This window comes from Anser anser (assembly GCF_964211835.1).
Source record: "Anser anser genome assembly, chromosome: 3".
Classification (NCBI taxonomy): domain Eukaryota; kingdom Metazoa; phylum Chordata; class Aves; order Anseriformes; family Anatidae; genus Anser; species Anser anser.
The window spans coordinates 54,690,007-54,710,924 of record NC_139722.1 but is presented as its reverse complement, the minus strand read 5'-3'; the positions used below and the strand labels follow the sequence as shown (position 1 = coordinate 54,710,924).

The window sequence follows — 20,918 nt, the reverse complement described above, 5'->3', positions numbered from 1 at the left end:
GTGTGAATGTCCCAGATACTCAGCTACTACTCACTGCTACTGCCTTCACTCCAAATGAATAAATAAACAAAATTAACACTGAAAAGCTCCTGTTTTCCTCTCCATATAAACAAGGAAATAAAAAAGAAATCACAAAATATTTCATGGGAGGGAAAAGATCCAGGGAACTATGTTCAGAGGAAGTGTGAATTCCCAAACAGGTATTTCTCCTGACAAACCATACTACTTCTACATACTGTTGGTGCTATATCTTTCCATCAGAGAAACATGGAAGTAATAGAACTGGGAGATGCAGCCAAGTGCAGCCACCTGCAGATAGTAGGAAACCGCAAAATATTTCCTGGAGCAGCAGATGCCTGTGTTTATTAGCTTGCTGCAGAGATTGAGGAAAAACAGGAGATGGAACGCTCAAGGAGGGGAAAAAAAATGAGGAAAGATTTTGTGCTTCACTTATTGAAGGATGGAGGGATTAAATTAAGGGATGGTTAAATAAAAATGAAAGTCTGGGTTCATATGTCTTCTAGAAGGTATAAAATGTGCAGAATAAGCAGAAATGTATGGATTTTTTTTTCCTTGATTCAGGTTCATATTAATATTTCTGGTCTCAGAAATCTTATCTCTTTTTGAAAATGAGGTGCTCCTGACAGAAGGAGTTTCACGTTTTAGAAGTGTTTAGCCTAAGGGTCTGAGCTAAAGTGAATATGAATCAATAATGCCAAGTGAAACAAAGTAAATAATGAAATTAATGGAAAAACTCGTATTGAGTCTAACTCCCAGCAGACTACAGATCAGGCCATAAGGTAACAGGAACATATCCAGTAGGAAGGAAATCCTGAGAGAAAGTGTATTTAGGAAAAAAATGTTTCTACATTTCTTGGCATGACTAAGATCTATGAAAGTAATTCAGCAATTTATAACCACAATACCCCTCACGATGTTGTAATGACCTACCTCACCAAGGGCCCAGACAGTGCCAAGGCTGGTAGGAATGTGCTACATTTGGACAATAGAGCAAATTGTTACTGGAAGAGAAGTTATATGCCTTGATTTCTGTGCATACTGGCAAATAAACCTGTATTTCCTGTCAAAGAAGATTTTTAAATTTAGTTTTCAAGGTAAAAGGAAAAGAAAACATATTCAGCATGACAAATACATTAGGAGGAATGGATAGATAGCACTGCAAATACTAAGAGGTCAGACCAAACAGGTTGATTTCTTCTCAGAGTTTTCCTTAGATCAATGCCTAAAAGAGCTGAACAATTTGTAATGGCCAATTAAAAAGCAAGACAGTCATTTGAGAGAAGGTGGGCTATATGTGTCAACAGGAAAGGAAAGAAAGTGTACTGAAGGTGTAAAATTATTTCTGTCATTTAAAAAATACATCCAATTACCTCCTTCTTCCTCCACCATTCACCTTTTTCTGCTTTCCAGATCAGTGGAATTAAAGGAGCTTAGTGGGTCCCTTCGACTCCATCATTTTCTGTTTGGCCTCAGCTTTCAGAGGATCCAGAACTGCCAGGAATTTTTCTGGCCAAGAGTTATGAGCTAGGGGCTGCTTACCCTCCAGGTTTCTTAGACAAAGCAGTAAAGCACTACTAGGTCAGAGGAAAATCTGGAGCAGAACCGAGAAACAAACCCACATCTCCCCAGCCAGCATTCAGCACCATAACACAGAGACCCCACTTTTCTCACTACCTTGCTATTATCACAAAAACATAACAGGAACTAAATTTGGACAATCAATCAGTTACGCAAGCCAGGCAATCTGTCCTAGGAAAGGTATGTCCTAGGAAAGGTATGTTTTAATCACCATTTTTCCTCAGTCTCCAGGCCTGATGGCGATGGTATTGTGAATCAAGAGCTCAGACCTGGAAGAATAAAATGCAGAAAAATATACAAGTTCTTTAGTGCTATGACGTACCTGCATTTCATGGAGGGTAAAAAGTGCAATAATTGCCCTCTGCATCACTGGAAAGGTTAAGGCTTATTAGGAATGCTAAGGATGATTTCTGATTTCTAAGTGCTTGTTTTTTCCCGGTTCCTGGTATCCTGTTAAGGACCGGACAAACACTGCTGGCTGGTCACTCTTCAGAAATTATAAAGAAAAAGTGAATTCTCTCAGAATTAATCAGACACTACACACAGTACTACAATTATTCTATTGAACAAAGGTCTGGCTACAGCAAAATTTTACATGATGCAGTCAAAACTATTTTCGGTTTTTGCAAATGAGATCTAGTCACTCTCTTAGCATCAATTCTGCTGTATGGTTATGTGGAAATAGTTTTCTTCAAAACACCTAAGATCTTTGTGTTCATTTAATTTTATCCCTTCTGAAGAAGGATATTAATTCTTTGGCAAAGATCCAAAATTTTTTGTTGGTAATGAAGAATGCCCAGTGGCTGGACGAGTTCAAAGGATCCCTGTCTTTTTAATTCAGGACTGAAGAGCGTTATATCTTCTTTTGAATGCTGGGCTGTAAAACTATCTGACTGTACAGTTGTTCTAGATTTCTCATTATTTTAGGCTTCATATTATGTGTTTGTTATTTTAAATTACAGTGCTGTAATTCACACGCACTGGCATGAGAGGCAGAAACTGAAAAATCTTAATGCCTACTGCAGGTTGGTGTGCTCAAGGGAGACCAGAAAGAATAAACAAGTTGGCATTAATTCCTTGGTCAGGGATTTTTTACAGCAGGTTGGTTTAAACTTGTGTTTGCTGATGATAGATACATTAAATCACTGTGACTGGAAGCCTTGACTCAGCACCTCCCAATTTTAGGGCTCTGCTGGCCAATCTACCATGGCGCACAGAGTACTTGTGTCGGGCTGCACCTCACCTAACAACGAAAAAGCTGCTACCAGCACTCTCCCACCAGTGGGCACCAGCATAAGGACTTTGTGAATTGCGCCCCCAGAATTGTCCAGAATGACTAAAAATACAGAACTGGAACATACACAAAAAAGTGGACTTCCTGCAATGTTTCTGTTAATATTTCTTTAATAAAGTTGCACTATACTCATGAACTAGTACGAAATGTCTTATAAAAGGAAAGGAAACATTAAAAGATAAAAAAAACTCCCTGTTGGAAATCCCAGAGATCCACACCTGGTATAGGAATTTCCTCTGAGATTCCCAACCCAGATGAAGGTCCACGGCCTTTTTCTTTCTCACCTGCATCTTACTGAGCCCCACCAAAATGTCTGTCTATAACCTTGCCACATGTTGCTAAGAATTTTCCATACATTTAGAGAATGAAGATATCCTGCAGCAGATACCTAGTGGCCTGCTCCAACGTTCTCCTTCCTAAAAATAGTGCTGCACATCACAGAATAATCACAGAATGGCTGAGGTTGGAGGGAACCTCTGGAGGTCATCTGCTCCAACCCCCCTGCTCAAGCAGAGACACCTAAAGCAGGTTGTCCAGAAAGTTTTTGAGGATCTCCAAGGTGGGAAACTCCACTATCTCTCTGGGCAACCTATTCCAGTGCTTCATCACCTGCGCAGTAAGGAAGTGCTTCTTGATGCTCAGACAGAATCTGTGTTCCTGTTTGTGCCCACTGTCTCTTGTTCTGTCTTCTTTGCACCCTCCCTTCAGGTATTTATGCATATTGATAAGATCCCCCCTGAGTCCACACGGTATCTAGGCAAATGGCTATTACATTATAACAGGTGCAGCCTAAATTGTTCCATATGTATTTTCTTATGTGGTCAAGCCCATAATTCAAGAAAGTTTATACAGTCTCCCTAAATAATTGTCTCTCTAAATAACTTAAAAATTACATTTCTGACAAGTGGCTTATTTAGAGTTAGCATAAACTTTTTCCTGACAGAATAAACTGAGTGTGACAGAGATATGGAAACTTGCTCAATTAAGCCATAGAATCCCAGCTTTATTTAAACAATGCTGTCTGCAACAAGTTTTCAGTGTTTAAAAGCTGGAGAGATTGGTGAGGGGTTCAGTAAACTCCTTGTTGCTTCTGTTACTTGACCCTCGAGGGAGAAATCTGAAAAAAAAAATAACACATTTATGCAACACACCACTACACTCATTCAACAGTACGCTCTGCTTTAAAAATGGTATGGAAGAACTCAGCTGTAAATTGAGTGTCAGTGCTCTCCTGCGTTGACCACAGCAACATATTTGTCTTAGTGCTCTGACAGTCGAGCAAGCAGGCATGCATGAATGATGCTTACGGATGGCACTTGTGTATGTACTGTTTCCCGAAACTTGTTCAAGGACATGTCACCCTTGGAACAAACAATTCTTAATTCTGTCAAGTTTGGTGTCTCCATGGGTTATCTGCCAAGTAATTGTCAGTTCTCTAACCTAAAAATGTCTGGGGACAACTTCAAAGATCAATGGGAACACAGCGATATTTTGGCTTTCTCCTCTCTGCATGTTTATCTCCCTTTGGCTGCAGGTTTTTCCCACATCCCATCCCGCTTTCATACATCTATGTCTGTGCCAAACGGTGATCCAGCCATAACTTGAGGCAGTACAAGGCAGACCTGAGCTACTTTATGCTGAGCACTGCAAGCCAAGGTGACCATGGTCAGGAATATGCACACAGACCCCAGGTGTCAGGAACATGTGTGCAAGCAGACATCCTGCATCCTGTTTTCAATCCAGAAAGGGACAACAGTCATCTGAGAGGGACCTGTAGTCCTGAATCACCAACACTTCTCCTTGGACTGACTCACAATACAGCGGGGTATAGGTGATCCACGTGGGGGAACAAAGGGACAATGAAACATATCAGCAGGCCATAGTATTATTATGGAAGATTTGGAATTACCCTCTAATTTTAGCTGTGACTTCCTCAGTGGTCAAATGGTACACTGTCATTTCATTTCAAGTTGGCTGCTTCCCTCACCTCACTACTGTTTTGCGGATGCAGAGAGAGGCAAAAGCACCATGCCACAATTGTAGGCTTCCAGTGTTCAGAGTGCCATTTTAGTTATGGTAGAGGAGCAAAAATCACAAGCTTTATGCTTGTCGTAAAAAATAATATACTATTAAACATTATTAAATGCACTGCCACCCAAATATCATTTCATCTAAGTCTCCTTCTCCCAGGGAGAAACTAAGATTAGTTTGAGCCATTACTGGAAAGTGATAAAATAGCATGTGTTTTGCTCAGTTAAAATTATAGGTGATCTCTGAAGTTTCTTGCTAAGACTAGTCTCCCTGTACTATCCACTTAATTTGTCACTTTTACCCTTTCACTAACCCAGCTATGGGCTAAAGACACAGAAAAATTCCCTTTACACAGACAGGAGAGAGCTTCTCTTCTCAGCCCGGGTCCTGCTGGGGTGAGAGCAGAGGGGGAACGCCATCCTGGCAGAGAACATCGGGCTTTCCACAGCCAGCTTCTGCACCAGCCTTTCGAGGAGGAGGCCACAAAGGCAGGAGCAGAGGGCATAGTGCTGTGCCAGCCTCTGTCTGGGTACTATGAGTACTCGGGTGAAGGGGAACCTCCTCCTGTCACACCTTCCCCTTTCTTCCACCAGCGTGCAAGCACACAGGCTAACCACAGGGTAGTTAAGCTGTAGCACACAGACAAAAGCATTCACTTCTTGTGCTGCTGCTGACTTGTGGGCTGACAGCAAAAAAGGCATGGCTTTCTGCCTTGTTTTCTGATCTGTGGCTATAAGAAAAAAAAAATCCTAACTTAATTTAGGAAAGGGGATTCTGTTCTTCCCACTGCTGCTGCTGGAAATAAAGCATTTATTGGAAAGTAGATTTATAGTATATAGATAAAAGCAAATATTTTGTTTGTTTGTTTTGTATTTTTTTTCTTTTTCAATGCAAGAAAACGTGTCTCTTCCACCTGGAAAAAAATAAAATAAAATAAAATAAAATAAAATAAAAATTAAAAAAATAAATCACTTGGTAGTCTCAATTATGAAGATCTTCTTATATCCAGACCTTGAGACTCAGGAATAAGGAACACAGCTGTGCTCTTATGGAACATGCCCATACTGGATGTGAGCACTTGCAAGACTCTCCAGCTCATGCCCCATCATGCATTAGTGTCAATGTAATCAATGTAACAAGAAGGAAATGTGCTCTAAATGAAAATCTCTCTTAAATTGTACCGAAGTTTCAGTTAAAATGTAGATAAAAAATCCAGAGAGCATTGTAAAATCTGACTCATGTTTGATTAATTAATGTTATATATTCCAATTTGTCTCCTTCAAAAAAAAAAAAAAAAAAGGTTAGAAAGTCATTCCACCATCTCCCATTGTTCTCTAGGATTTTTTACAGCAAATTGGAAAGATTGAGAAATTAATCTGGCAGCAGATTTTACTTACATAAAAAAATAAAAAATACATCTATATATATCCATTGTTGGGACTGGAACTGTGTTCTCAGATAAAAGATGTTGACTAATAAAAAGATGAAATCCCATGAGATATTCAGAGAATCACTTTGGCTTATTCCTCTTCTAGAAATATACCCAAGCAGGCCTATACTTCACGTGTATGAAATGCAGAAGACAATTCCATGCTACTGCTTCTTGATCAGCAAGTGCCATCTCATTCCAACTCTCCTCATGCCATTTTGTTTCCCTGGTGTTTTGCTCCTTTGAAATATCTCTTTTTTAGCCATCTGGCCAAGTATCTTTTTTTCCAATTAAGGAACCTGTGTGAAAAAAATAAGTGCCCACTGATTTTAAACTGTGCTAATGAGGCATCCATCACTTTATTTTCTGGCTATTCTATACATGCTGACACAAAGTCGGTTGTTATAGAGTATGGGTGTAAGTTATTCATGAAGACAGTCTCGTGTGCCCTAAACAATGCTCTACTCTTAATTACATTGTCACACAACAGCTGAACAACTCTCAGGAGCCCACTCCAATTTTTTTAAAAAATGACTTGACTCAGACAGGAGTTCTGTTTTCTACAAGGTTGTATTTAAAACTATATCTCTCTATATACTGACAGATACGTAGTCAAAGACAGATAATAGCTCTGCTAGTGGTGCTGCCTCTTGGTAGACGTGGCATCAAAGATGCAGGTGCCTGTGTACTCCTCCCTGAAAAGCAGAAACACACGAACACAATATTGTAGAAAAAATAAAAAAGGACAAAAAAAAAAAACTTACACCTTCTTCATTCCTATGCTTAACCCCAAATACTTTAATGACAAATCCTATTCACTTGGACCATACAATCCCCAGTGCTATAAAAGGCGTTCAGATCTCCTGCTTCTGTCCATGACAGTTTTTCTCCCAGATCTTAATTTGGTTATGTAACTGACTACCTTGGTATGTCCTGGCTCTACCTACATAGTATGGCAGGATTCTTTGCTATGTGCTCCAGTCCCGTTTCCCTAACAATGCTGATGTTTGAGCTGCGGTTTGCTTGGAAACTACAGTACAGCCAAGAGAGGTGCAGCGTGTGTCTCTCGTCCCTGCAGCATGCGCCTGAACCAGTGAGCTGGGAAGAGCTCCTGGGTAGCACAGGGCTTGCTCTTTCCACTTGTTTCACAGTTATTTAGGATAGCAAGGAAAAATAAACAACAATTCCTTAGGCAAAGGAGTTTTTTAACCTGTATGAGACTGCAGTATTGTCAGACTACATTTAACCTGACAGAGAAATATTTGCTCCCTCTAATCGTAGATGTCTTAAGAGTAGAAGATCTAACTTAAACTGCTTTCTTTAGCTGTGACCTAAGTCTTAGTAGAATACTTGGATAACAAAAAGCTTCCTTAGGATTCATTCAGGGTGGTAATGTAATGAACCACAAATTAAACTGAAGACCGAGCTGTTGGACTCTTAAACTAAAACACTCGTGGAAAGCCTTTCCAAAACTGTCTATTTTCTTCCCACAAACCTATAATGGAAGAGAAAAACTGTTTGACCAATTAGTCACAAGTCTAGAAACTGATGCTGATACTGTCCTTAGGTTTTGTTCCTGGTGCATTACCCCAGCTTCTGAACCAGCACTGCGAAGCTGCTTTCTGGTAAGTACCTTCCAGGATGAAATGAAGAGCTACTTTTCATTAATACAATGACAAGGAACTTCACAAAAGGCCCAATGTTTATTTCTAAAGATTTTCTGAATTTAAGTCTTGTTTTTAAATTGTGATTTTAAACACTTTGTTTCACAAGCATTGCATGCATAATAATAATAAAAATCAACTAAATATTACTCTGTAAAATAAAGATACTTTTAAGGTATGTAATTGTGCTGAACTTTGTGAATTAAATGTTTACATGGGATTACATTCAGTCCTCAGAGATTTAGCTCTCAGGTTCTTTCAGTCACTGTAGATACATAGAAGAAAGAATTGCATAGCTCTAGTAATCAACTTTTAACCTTCAAACAGCATTCTCTAATAACTTAGGCCTTAACTTAATTTGGATGCCTAAGCTTCCTGGTTATAGTACAGATGGGGTTATTTGCTCTTAATTCCAGTTTTCTACTCAAAACTGCTTAGTTGTTCCCTGGTTTCCAGTGAAACAGTGTCAGATATTTTATCAATTAGCAGTTTCTTATGGTTTGTTTGAATATCCCATGCATTATAAAAATAACTTCTTCCACTGAAATACTATGCTTTGTGATTCATATAAAGCCATTATAATTACAAATAAGCAAAGATGTATTTTGCATATATACTTTACCTTTCCATATTCAATGCAAATACACCATATAGCACTTCTCAAAGGAAAAAGGCTTCCCCTACCTCAGCAAAGCCTTTAGGAACACACTCAACGCTGTGCTTAACAAGAAGAGCATGACTGAAAGTTTTGATGAATCAGGGCCAAGAAGACAAGTGCTCATCACCGTGAAGTGATGAATAAGCATTCTAAATGTACTCTGCCATAAATGTTAGCTTTCAAATCACAAAAGATGTGAAATTCACCTTTGTAAAATGAAAGGAGAAAATATCTAAGTCCAGGTACTAAATAATACATCCATCAGGGTTCAAATGACTCTGTTAATTAGTAACAGAGCCTGAAATTTTAATCTCTAGGTCACCCATTCAAAAACAGCTAAATTCAGTAATAAAAGGTTATTGCTGTTTAATGACAGCTTCCTGAACAAGCAAAAAGAGTGTGTTTAAAGGTAGCCTTACAGAAAGCCCAAGGACAGAGGGAGTCCTTTGATTGCAATTCCAGTAATTTGAAAGAAAAGACACTTGTGTTAACATCAGTCAAAACACATCAATATTTTCCCCTACACTAATGGGAAAACTATAACAATATCACAATTGACTAAGTTGGAAAGTTTTTCTCTTTGATCGTGTTAAATTGTCTCAGTTCTTTGCAACGATCCACATGGAGGGAGCTTCCCCGCATACAATGCTTCTGTGACTGAGTCACTGCACAGGAGTGCCTTTCATGCAGATGGCTTTTACAAGAGGGAAATTATTTTGCCAGGGTAATATAACAAGCAGTGGCTTGAGGGGAAAGGAAAAATCAAAGGTAGCAGGGGGTTGACTCTATTCTTTTCTACATCAGTTAAAAAAAAAAAAAAAAAACAAACACATAACTGCAGGCGTCCAGTACCTAGTGTAAATGTTTCAGAGCACGTGAGCACTACCAGATCAGATGATGGATTTTCTATTACCTTATCACAGAGTAAAAAGTCCTTGCAAAGGTGAAAATCAAAGGATGGTCAGGACTATTGGATTCATCCCCAGTAAGGGACAGGTGTATATTCTTGGGGGGAAAAATAGGTCACCCATTAGCATTACAGTCAAAAACACTGGTAAAGAACTGTGCATCTCATCAGAGCTTTTGAAACGGCTCTGTGACGGGAACCTGTCAGAGAGCAATTCAGCTACTTTTCATTAATGCAGTGACTGGAAACTGCATACAAGACCAAATGCTTTACTCGGTGCTTGTGAGAGGACTGTGAGAGAAGGAAGCCTGTTTTCACTAATAGTTCACGCTTTATGAACAAGGATGCAGAGCTACTAGAACAGTCACTGCTGTCAGGCAAGAATGGTCTTTCCCTTGGTATTATATATCAGCTCATTCACTTGCCTGTTTCCCCGTCGTATTCAGAAAATAAAATCTCCAGTGCTTTCTTACACCTCTGGAAGAAGCCACTGGTGCTTGTCTGCTGCTGCTGTGTGATCATCGCGGGCAGTACTCTGCAAGCTCGGGGGTATCGGCCACTTCAGGCTCGAGAGAGGCTGATACATGTCTGCTGCAGACGGAGAGAGATCATCTCTTCCAGAAGTGATTCAGAACAAAAGCCCAAGACAGCTGTTCTTTATCACATCTGAAGGAGCTTATCTTTCTCCAGTGTCTACAAAGGAGTCCATAGAAATGGCCCCTACTAGACTAATGTTAGGCTTGCAGGATATTCCCCTTCTTCCCCCAGAGTGCATCTTTTTCCATTCCTTTAATTTTTTTTTTTTTTTTTACAAACAGCCAGAAAAAAGGGGAAAGAGAAAACTTAGCTATCTACAGTTTATCTTGCTTTGCAGGCCTTTTTGGTAATGTTAAATAACAACAACTTATCTTGACAATGTTTCATTTTTTTTAACATATATTTGCTGGACTATTTAATGTCTTGAACTCCTAAATTATAGCCTCAAAAGAACAGATAAAAAAAAAAGAAGAAAAGAGCATACACTGATTTTAATATCCATATTAAGAACTAGTAGTATCGCCTTAGGGGACAGATTTTCCTAAGGTGCTATGACTCAGGCCATTTAGGAAATCAAGGGTAAATCATAGCTTACATTTCATCTAAGAATAGCTAGAAGCTATTTAGATCATGGAACACTATAGAATACTTTCTGATACCTAGATTTCTTTGCATCCCATATTAACTGAAGTTTCTCGGTACAATTTTAGTGGATTTTAGTATAAAAAGGATAATAATTATAGTGAGGTAAAAGAAAAGGGTGAGCGGTGTTCTGGCTACCACTACCTGGTCACAAAGAAGAAGCTGGAGATTTAGTGGGATCACAGATCAGAACTCTGTTAAAAACACTCAAAAAAGGGTCAAGCATAAATTTTCCTCATCCTGATATGTGCCTTCACTTATCAGCATTATTTAACTCTGTATTGCACCACATCAATCTTCATCGAGGCCCAAACACAGTCAGACCCCTCTGACTCAGTTCTTGAGAGTAAGAAACATTTTGTCAGCCTACAGTACGCTACAGCCTGACCTCATAATCCCTTTTGATGACTACAATCAACCTGGGCATAATTGATTGCAGGATTAGATTTATATTTGAAAATATCTGAGTTCTGCACTTTAAGAAAAACAAACATACAAGCATATTTGCTTGTCCGTTCATTACAGTTTTATGCCTTTGAATAATGTCGACAGCAGAGTTTTTGGTGACAAATTATAATTAATAATTTCAGTATAGTATAGGATAGCTTACTTAATTCCTTTATTCATTTTTTTAATAAAAAAAAAAAAGAAAATCGATTTTTTCAGTATATTGTTTTATGAAAAAATAATTTGTTGAACATGTAGAGGGAGAAAGTAGAAAAGCGAGTTAAAAGGACTTTTTATGAGAGGCCCATCCCCTTCTTGAAGACAAGGCAATCAGGTGTACTTACAGTCATGCTAGGCTTGCTTATTTAATCCTATAAACCTGTTTTAAGAAAAAGCCTAAAGTGAACCAAAACCCGTTCAAATCACTTTAGAGATTCTTTGCTGAGCAAATAGTTCATTCAGGGAACTGTGTTCTTTCCTGATACTTTTGTTTTGTTCCTGTGGGAAATGCTTAGGTAGGACATATTGTCTCTGTCAGACCAGTGCAGATAGTATGAGAGAGAAATTTTAGTACTGGCCAGTTGCCACCTCGTGAGTCTTTCAATACTATCAGTCTAACCCAGTCAATGAAAAACACTGGCAGTGGAGTGTTAAACATTGGAAATATCGTATGAATGGGTTATTAGTAGCCCTTCAAGTGAAATTTATCTTTGCATATTTTAAGAGTATTTATATATTATTTCATTACTATTATAATAATATCTAGCTTGTATTTTCTTATTTTAAAGCTGGTTATTTTCTGTATTCCCAAATGCTTGGACTCTTTTTTGTGTCTGTCTAGTTCTCCATCTCAATGATAGGCAGCTCAGATTATATCTCCTCAGTTAAAAACTGAAGAAAAGCAAAGGATAAGGAGTATTAGACAGGCCTGACACAGGACGTAACTCTGCAATTTCTATTTATGGATCCACTTTCCATATCCACCCATCCTGTTTTGGGAAGGACAGTGAAATAATTCATTTTAGGTTAATGTTTTAAACCAAAACCACTCATTCAGACTTCCTATTTCATAATATTATCTATGTCTGTTTTACTTATGCATTTAGACATTCATCTCAGTATTTAGTTCTCTGCGTTTACCATTCATGAGTCACTTCACAGACAATATTGTTAGCAAGACTGCTGCCCTGGTTGGTGGTTTAACCTCCAAGTCATGCTTATAAAAAGATTCAGCTGCAGGGAACAGCACTGCTTGTGTGCAGAAAATGTTGGTCAAGGCTGCAGAGCACGTCTGACTCTCCATTGCACAGTTTAGTTCCACATCACGTTAAGTAACCTAACTAAATTAAACAGTAACTAAGACAGACCACTTGCTCTGTCTTAGCCTAAGATGGCATCAGGAGAACTTCAGTAGAAAGCCATCAAGGCACCTCATGTCTACCTTGCCTTTACAAACTGGCCACTCAGCAGCACCAGCTCAGGGAGAAGGGTTCCTAATCCCACTTCCTGCTCTACACACATGGACACCAGTTTTCTTCAGGAAGGATTGTCAGTAGGTGTTACACTTCCAACCACAGCAAGAGAAGGAAGAGAAGCCTGCTTCACTCCCACAAGAACAGGCAGAAAGTTGCCTGGATGAAGTGACCTGGCTGCTTTGTCTGTACTTTCCCTGGTCACTGGGCACCATCCTGGTCAACAACTAGATGGTCCTGGGTCAGTAAAACAAAGAAATGCCAGTGTGTAGAGGAGGTGATGTTTTTAGGCCTCCTTCTTGCCTCTGGCTAGTGCAAAAGATATCTCATCCTGGCCAACAAGCATGGGTTGGGAATCAAGCTGGCAATAAATAATATCTAATGATGATGTCTGGTTTCCTGACAGTGCCTCAGAGGCAGACTTTAGTTCACAAGTGTCTGCTTTCTTCTCCCTACTTTTCCTTCCACATACATACAGCCCTAAGAACTGCTCTCTAATTTCATCCTTCCAGCAGACTATATGCCATATGGTCCATATTCCATGGACAAGCAATCCATACTTGTGTTCTCAGTCTTGAACCATTCTGGGTCAGGCATGTGCTTTCCCCTCGTAGAAGTGAGCAGCTGGGCCGATGACCTCCTGCAGGATGTTCCAGCAAGGCTAGCTCCAGGCTGGGAGTAAAGTCTACATCACCTGTGCAGGCTACCAAAGGCTGGGAAGCTTAGGTTGGAAATTAGAGACATCTCTTCTCAGAAAGAGTAGTCAGGCATTGGAATGGGTTGCCCATGGAGGTAGTGGTGTCACCGTCCCTAGGGGTGTTTAAGGAAAGGTTGGACCTGGTGTTTAGGGACATGGTTTAGTGGGTGACATTGGTGGTAGGGTGATGGTTGGACCATATTATCTTGGAGGTCTTTTCCAACCCTAATGATTCTATGATTCTATGGGGGCACACTGTAAGTAAGTCTGTAGCCTGAAAGCCTGCCTCCAGTCCATGTTCCTCATCTCTCACTTTTGCTATGAGGTGCTGATGGGCAATGGCTTAAATGAAGTTATTGTCTTTCCAAATGACAAGGGAATAGCTACATGTGGCACAAACACATCAGTGATGGAGTGAATAGCCAGACATGCAAAAGGACCTTTGTAGTAAAAGGTGTAGTCCCCAGGTGGACTGGTGGAGGCCTCTTCAGAGCCACAGCAGGACTGTGAACAGGACAGGGCTGGTGATGACAAGTCAGCACAAGGCTTCCCCCATGCAACAGCCCTTTTGAGACACCAACAAAGCAGCACAGCCTTGGTAACAAAGTCACTTAGCCTTCCTCCACTATTATGCAGATCCCTTTGCAATTACACAAATGTTCTGATACAACTTTGGCAAATAGGGAGTTACTTTTTAGTAGTGTTGTATATAAATTCCATTAAAATTCTGAGGCAAACATTTGCCTCATATTAAATTTTCTGACCACCTGAGTTCTGCACTATCAATTGTCACTAAAAACTGAAACAGAGGAGTAAGCATGAGGCTACAGAACACAGAAAATCTTTCTTTGAAGAGATATGGCGAGGTTGTAGGAAAAGGCAGCATGATATCAAGCCATTTCTGATAAAGATCTTTAAAGACAACACCTTGTGTTTTTTTCGAAAGCGGTATGTTCCAGCTCTCACAGAAAGCATGGCATAGGTCATGCCAGCCCAAACCCTTACAGTAACATGGCCTTTCCCTGCCTGCTAGGTAGGAGGGATTTATTCTTTGTTCCTCTCCAAGTAGAGAGAAACAAATTACGTGCAGCTTCTTGAATGCTGTGTGGTAAACTTTGTTTTCTATCAGGAAACACTCATCAAAAAAAAAAATCCTAATTTTAAAGATCTGTTAAAGGTCAATTTGCAAATCAATATTTTCCTAATACAGATTGAATACTAAGCTGTGTGCCCATTGAAAGAAACTATCTCTGTGCTGACCTTTTGGGGAAAAAAGTGGAACAACAAGGTAAAAACTTAATTTAATGGGTGATTCTAGGAGCATGATGACCTTACCCAGATGCCTCATTCTGCTCTGTTTGGAATTTGTCCTCTGTGTTCACGTACATAAGTTAACAATTAACTTATTTTGCTGTCTCTCATCTGTTGACTCAAATACATAAGGAGAAAGACATGCCAAGTTGCTTTCATTTGAGCAAAATAGCTGGTGCCAATGATGAATCAAAACCAAGTTTTGATAATAAGGAACAGACGAATATTTTGCAAAACTAGCCAGTTACTGGTTAACCTAAGAAAATATTAGATATTATCTCTTACAGTAGATTTATTATATAAATATATTGATGTTCAACCACCGTTACAAAAAACAACTATTCACTTTCCACATTTGCGATTACCCTGTACGTTTATTCAGGACAAAGGCATGTTCCTATCCTGTTGACAGGGATGTTAAAGGAAACAGACTGTATGAAAGAGAACTACAGAAGCATAGAAAGAGGCATGAAACTATGAAATGCTTAGAGAACCTTCCCCCACTTGTACCCCAACTTGGAGACTTGATTTGCATGCAAATATTTACCCTCTTCTCCAGATGATACTCATATTTAGTTCCTGTTTATGCTATAGATACCCCACTTACACGAAGACCTTCATGCCAAAAGTACCAAGCTGAAAGGAAAAAAATTCTCTGGTCTTCACCAGCTTCTTTGAGTCCTGAAGGTTTCCCTAAGAAACGTTTGCTTCTGAATCAATTATCTTCCCTTTTCAGCCCTGGATATTTTTCTGCATCTCATCTTAAACAAAAATCTGCCTCCTTGAATGCTGTTTGCTGCTAATTCACTGTTGTCATTCTCAAGTCTGCCTAGGATTACATACTGCCTGGTGTGTTTGGAGTACATAAAGCATTCAGAGATGCCTTGAACTCAGGAAAGCATTAGACGCTGCTAGATCATGGTTGCAACAATGGCCCACAGCATCAGATGATATTGAGGCAATACATCTGTCAATAAAGCAGAAAGCTCAGGGACAACTGGACATATACAGAGGAGAAAGGAGACCGGTGTTTCAGGAAGACAGCCAAATAAATGAAATGAACCAGAACTGGTCTAGGACAGATTGTCAGTGGTGTACTACAAGTCCTTGGTCTAGTAACTGAGCACTGGAAACTAAGAGAATTTAATTTCTAAGGAAAACAAAGAAAAATTTTGCACCCCAAAACAGCATTTCATTTAAGGATTTTAAAGCACACTCCATACATTATGTCTTACTGTGAAATAGGTCAGCTTTTTTTTTTTTAGCTGAGAAAAATAAGGCCCACCATCATACAGAAAAAAAAATATAAAAAATGGTAACGCCATTTTTCTTGTCTAGGTTTTCAATAAGATCCTGGTTTAGCCAAACAGCAAGAGCAAAGGTCAGATTAGCTGTGATTTTTTCTGCATCATGTAGCCCAAGCAGTAAATCAAACAAGGGAGTTTCAGTAGGATAAAATATCAGATTTGAACTGAGACTGAAAATCCTGGATTTCATTTAAAGAAGACAAATAATTCACAACTGTGGAAGATCTGAGCAGACGTGTGCACCATGTATGCATTAGCCAGCTGGCATTCTGCAGCTAAGAGTCACTACTCTGAGTGATCTGATAAGAAAAAAAAAATCCACACAGCCAGTCAGGTAGTAGTGGGACACATCTGACTCCTTATTGTTATGTACCGAGGTGAGTCAGATCATGAATGGCACAGATAAGAAAATAAATAAATAAATAAAAGAAATTCCCAGTCACCAAATGGGTTTGGGGTAAGAGAATATACTGAGGACTGATGGAACTGGCCACAACAATTTTTACAGAAGTCTGTGAAGAAGAAACATGTAGTGGGCCTCAAGAGATCCACTGAAAAAAAAAAGATGCATCACTTTTTTTTTTCCCCAGAGGACAGAACCAGTAAATAGTGAAGTATTTTCAATAAGAAAGACTAATTAAGGAAATAACTAAATACATAAGCTCTGCTCCTTGTAACTCCAAAGCTGTTAAGACCTCCAGAAGAGAGAGTGGCTTTTAAAATAGATTCAAAAATAAATCTGCAGCAATGTCTCAATCAGGGTATAGTCAGTAAGCCATATCTGTACTTGTACTATTAAAATGTGCTGTTGAGCAGAATTAACTCATCCAGTTAGGGAAACAGCCACTGGGAAGAAAGAAGCACGAGGATACCACTTCAGCTATTAAATGAGGGCAATTCCACGTGGCATCAAGTGTGGTTGGGATGATAAGAAGAGCTGGGGAACATTTTCAGCTTTGTTTTTTTTTTTTTTTTTTTAATGAAACAACCAAGGAACCATTGCCCATGGACTTAAAATCTTATACTAACCAAGCACTCCTAATATAAATAAATATAAATAATAAATAATTAAATAAATAAAATACAAATAACTGTAAATAAATCTGCAGTGTCTTTTGTTTTCAAGATCTCTTGGTAATACTTTCAATCATGTTACAGTGTACTTCCTTGACAGAGTCATCAGGTTAGTAACCTACACTCCAATCACTTTCCTTTGGGCTTATATATTCAAACAGGAAGCTCTAGTTTGAAACCAAGATGTCTAGATATTCCCATCATTTGGTTACTAAACACAGCTGTTGAATGACTGCAAAATCCATCTCCACTGGTCATGTCTTGTTCTCTGCCGACACTTCTCTCCTCTGGTTGGGGAAAATGATGCCACCTTGGAAAGGAAATTTTGCCTCATTCCCTGTTGTGATTTCATCTTGTCAGAATAAACTCTAATTTCATACCTTTAAATGTAATATACAAACTTGATGATAGCCAAGAAAGTGCTGCTGGGGGAACATAATTGTTACAGTCATAATGCTGGCATAAGATGCTTTGGTGCTATTAGAGGTAATTAAGACTAAAGGAAAGTACAGTAGTAAATAGTTTTCAGTCGCTTACAATCCATTGAGCTTTGTCCCTTAAATATGCCATATCTAGTGGCCTTTACCTTTGCTGGGGATTCTGGGTACAGACACGCGAGAATGGAAGTCAAAGAGCATATCAGCCTTACATAATAGGAGCCTCTTTGGTTCTGAGGGGCAAGAGAAGAGGACAGAGGGGCCTGTCACAACTTTTAATAATGCCTCAAAAATCTAAGATACAGATGGAATTTCATGGGACCTCTCAAAACATCTTCAGCCTTAATTGCTACGAGAATAATTATGAGATACCTATCTGAACGGTGAAATACCATAAAAGCTATCTTCTGATTCTTAGCTTCATAGCTAAAATTTGATTAAAGGATGTCAACAATGGTAAAATGTTGTAGCACTTTCCCTTTCTTTTATTTTCCTGCCTCTCCCTTGTACATGTAATTCCATGGCCTCATTTGCTTGTTCTGAGGGACTGCAGAGAGTCTTTAACAGAAGCAATTAAAAAAAATGATGAAAAGCAAGGAGTAACTTAAGTGTGATAGTCTCAAAGATGCCATCTAAGGTTGAGTATGAGAGCTTCGTGCCAGTACTGGACACAATCCCGCAAGGGGTCAGAGATCAAATTCTAGACTCAGAATTCCTGTGATGTTGAAGAAAATGCTTTTAATATTTCATCTTTTTACAGAACAAGAGTCAAATACTTTCTTCTGGCAGCATTTCTTGCAGGTCATCTTCTGTGCCATCCGAAATCATGGGGAAGAGAGAAAGGGCAGAGGCTTTCTGCCCTTAGCTGGGTGTTAGCTGGACACTTTCAGTGAATCCTCCAAATAAGCACTGCCAGCTGTGTGCATTACAGAGCCTTCATTTTGAGAAACGAATGATCCCCTCCCTCAGGTGGAGATGGAAGGAGTTATAAAGGGTAATTCCAAAGATACTGGTAGGAAAGAGACCTAGCAAACCATTCATCAGCCATGGCAGAAAAGGGTTGAAGGAGTGGAGCAATAAATTCTGCAAGCTTAGAGCTTCATACTCCTGATACATTTCTACAGAATTTATATTAAAAAAAAAAAAAAAAAAGTTTGTGTATTAGCCAAAGCTGGGATAAAGCGTGGGTATTAGCCACATTCATCTCATGTGTTTAGAGAAAATGTTTGAGAAAGGCTGTCACACAATCTCACTTTCTCTCTTCTACTTTGCATCCTCAGATAGGAGACCAGTCTTCAACACTAAGCTCATCGTGAAGAGAAAAAAATGGCACCTCCACCTCCCAGATTAGTGCCAGTACTCTGGCTGTAGGCTTCTCTGGGAGTCCAGCGCTCTCGCTTCAGGACTGTTGAGCAATACTCCTTAAGGAAAACTCCTCTCCTCTTTGCCGTCAGAGTCCTGCACTCCTCTCTAAGCTGCAGTACAACTTCAAAAGGAAGGGTAGGGAAAGTGTACCTTCTCTAGGACACACTACGGCAAGACAAAAGAGGTGAATTTGAATCACCTGAGACTACAAAAGTGTGTTGAACACAGCTCTACAACTTCCTGAGCAAATGCTCTAACCACAGGGCTCCTAAATAAATGGTCAATATTTCCTTCTTCTGAGCTCTTAAACTAAAGCATCAGACAGTCCCTTAGACTCAAAGCACTGAAGACCAAGCAAAGGTTTTGCAGCTGTGAGTCACACTTTCCTCACATACTGAACTCAGAACTGCAGCCAAGTGCCAAAATCGGAGAGACAGAGAGTATTTCATACTCATGCGGTCTTCAAATGGCCAAAGCCTCTTTCCAAGCAGCACTCTGGGTGTTACGAAGCCTGCTTGTGAGCCCTGGGAACTCAATGTCTTCGTCATGCTACTTACTCTAGAAAGAACATCTAACTTGGGTTTATGAATTGCATTCCCAAAGGCAAGCCTGTTAAATCTGTCTCTGAAGATCTGGACGAAAGTATTGTATTTCAAAAGGAAGCTGTCAAGTAATGTTTAAAAGTGGTCAGCACCAGAGCATCGTACTACGAGGCCCTTGCAAGGCAGCAGCACTGGTACAAACTCGCTATGTAAAGAGCTGAATCAGTCTCAGCTGAATGTGACGCAAGATGGGCCAGCTGTTAATGCTCCCCTTATCTGTCCCACGTATCTGTTAGAACATGCAGGCTAATTCTCTATCACGAGGCAAGATCTAAGGCTAGAACCAGGACAAAATAGGTGCAGCTGGTTAATATGTGTATATATATATGAAAAGAAACAGTTGACACATTTTTTCCATGTCTTTCAGTCAATACACAGCAAATTTGCCCATTCAGAACATTTATTATAGAAAAGTGCCTTGTCCCTTGATTACGCAAACCTCTCTCTCACTGCCTCTCATGTATCAGTTCTACCTTTCTATGAACGCCTGATTTGTGCACGATAGCTGGGAAATGATTCCTAATCCTGCAGCTGAACCCAGATCAGACGCATTTTACTCTGCAGACCAGTGTTTTGTTGGCATAACCACTGGATAGGACCCAACCTTACTCAGCATAGCAAAACAACTGCCTGAAGACTTGTTTTTTTTCCCATTTAGCTGATGTCATCCAGGAAGTAATGCAGCTCATTTAGGAGAAAAAAATTAAATGGAGGGGGGGAGAAGTGTCAGCCAGCTCAGCTCAGTGTTCCCTCTAGGTAGATGTGCTGACAGCTATGTTGCAAGAAGCTCCTCCACTGGAAGTCCTGGTGCAAGTGGGCAGGCTTTCCACTGCCATCCTCAGGAGATTATTGCAAACACTAGGCTTCATTTCTTCATGCTTCACTCAGATTATTTGACACTATTTAATGTGGTGACCTATCAATGGTGCTTAACTTTACAGCTGCATTTCCTGTCAGATACAGACAGTCAAAACTGAGCATGTATAACTCTCAATTCTTCTACTCATATTTGAGTGGATTTTTCCCCTCAAATACTCCCTGTATGTTCATGTTCTTTGCAATATCTTATATGACTCTGTCTTGGGCCTAAAGTAAATTATTGACCTAAAACAAGGGACTTGTACAGCAATGTTGGGTTGAGGCATTATTTTTTTTTCTTGCAGTCTCCATTGCCCTCATCTTGTGAACAGCTCTGTGTGCCAGGAGCTTTCCATGCATGACCGGTCCCACTGAATGGCTCCCACATGACTCTGCTATTGAGTGTTTGTAACATCAGGTGTTCACAACAGGAAAGCTCTGCATACAAAATTTTGGCTTCTGTTCTGAGGAGGAGGTTATTGTTGTCCTTGGAAAGATCATCTCATCGCAGAGGCTGGAGAAGTTAACAGGTTCTGCCTTCGCATTGAAAATACTTGTTGCTTCCCACGTGCTCAGGAAAACAGCAG

The 20,918-nt window shown here is 39.7% G+C and overlaps 1 long non-coding RNA gene across 1 annotated transcript in view; it reads right to left on the bottom strand.

Moving 5' to 3' along the window:
- The window catches only part of LOC310897707, a 35,237-nt gene that overhangs the window by 12,994 nt on the left and 1,325 nt on the right, over positions 1-20,918 (bottom strand). The window contains exons 2-3 of the long non-coding RNA XR_014582496.1: positions 1,922-4,010; positions 952-1,081 (exon numbers count right to left, since the gene is read on the bottom strand). This is a non-coding gene — a long non-coding RNA (uncharacterized lncRNA). The remainder of the gene's footprint in view (positions 1-951; positions 1,082-1,921; positions 4,011-20,918) is intronic.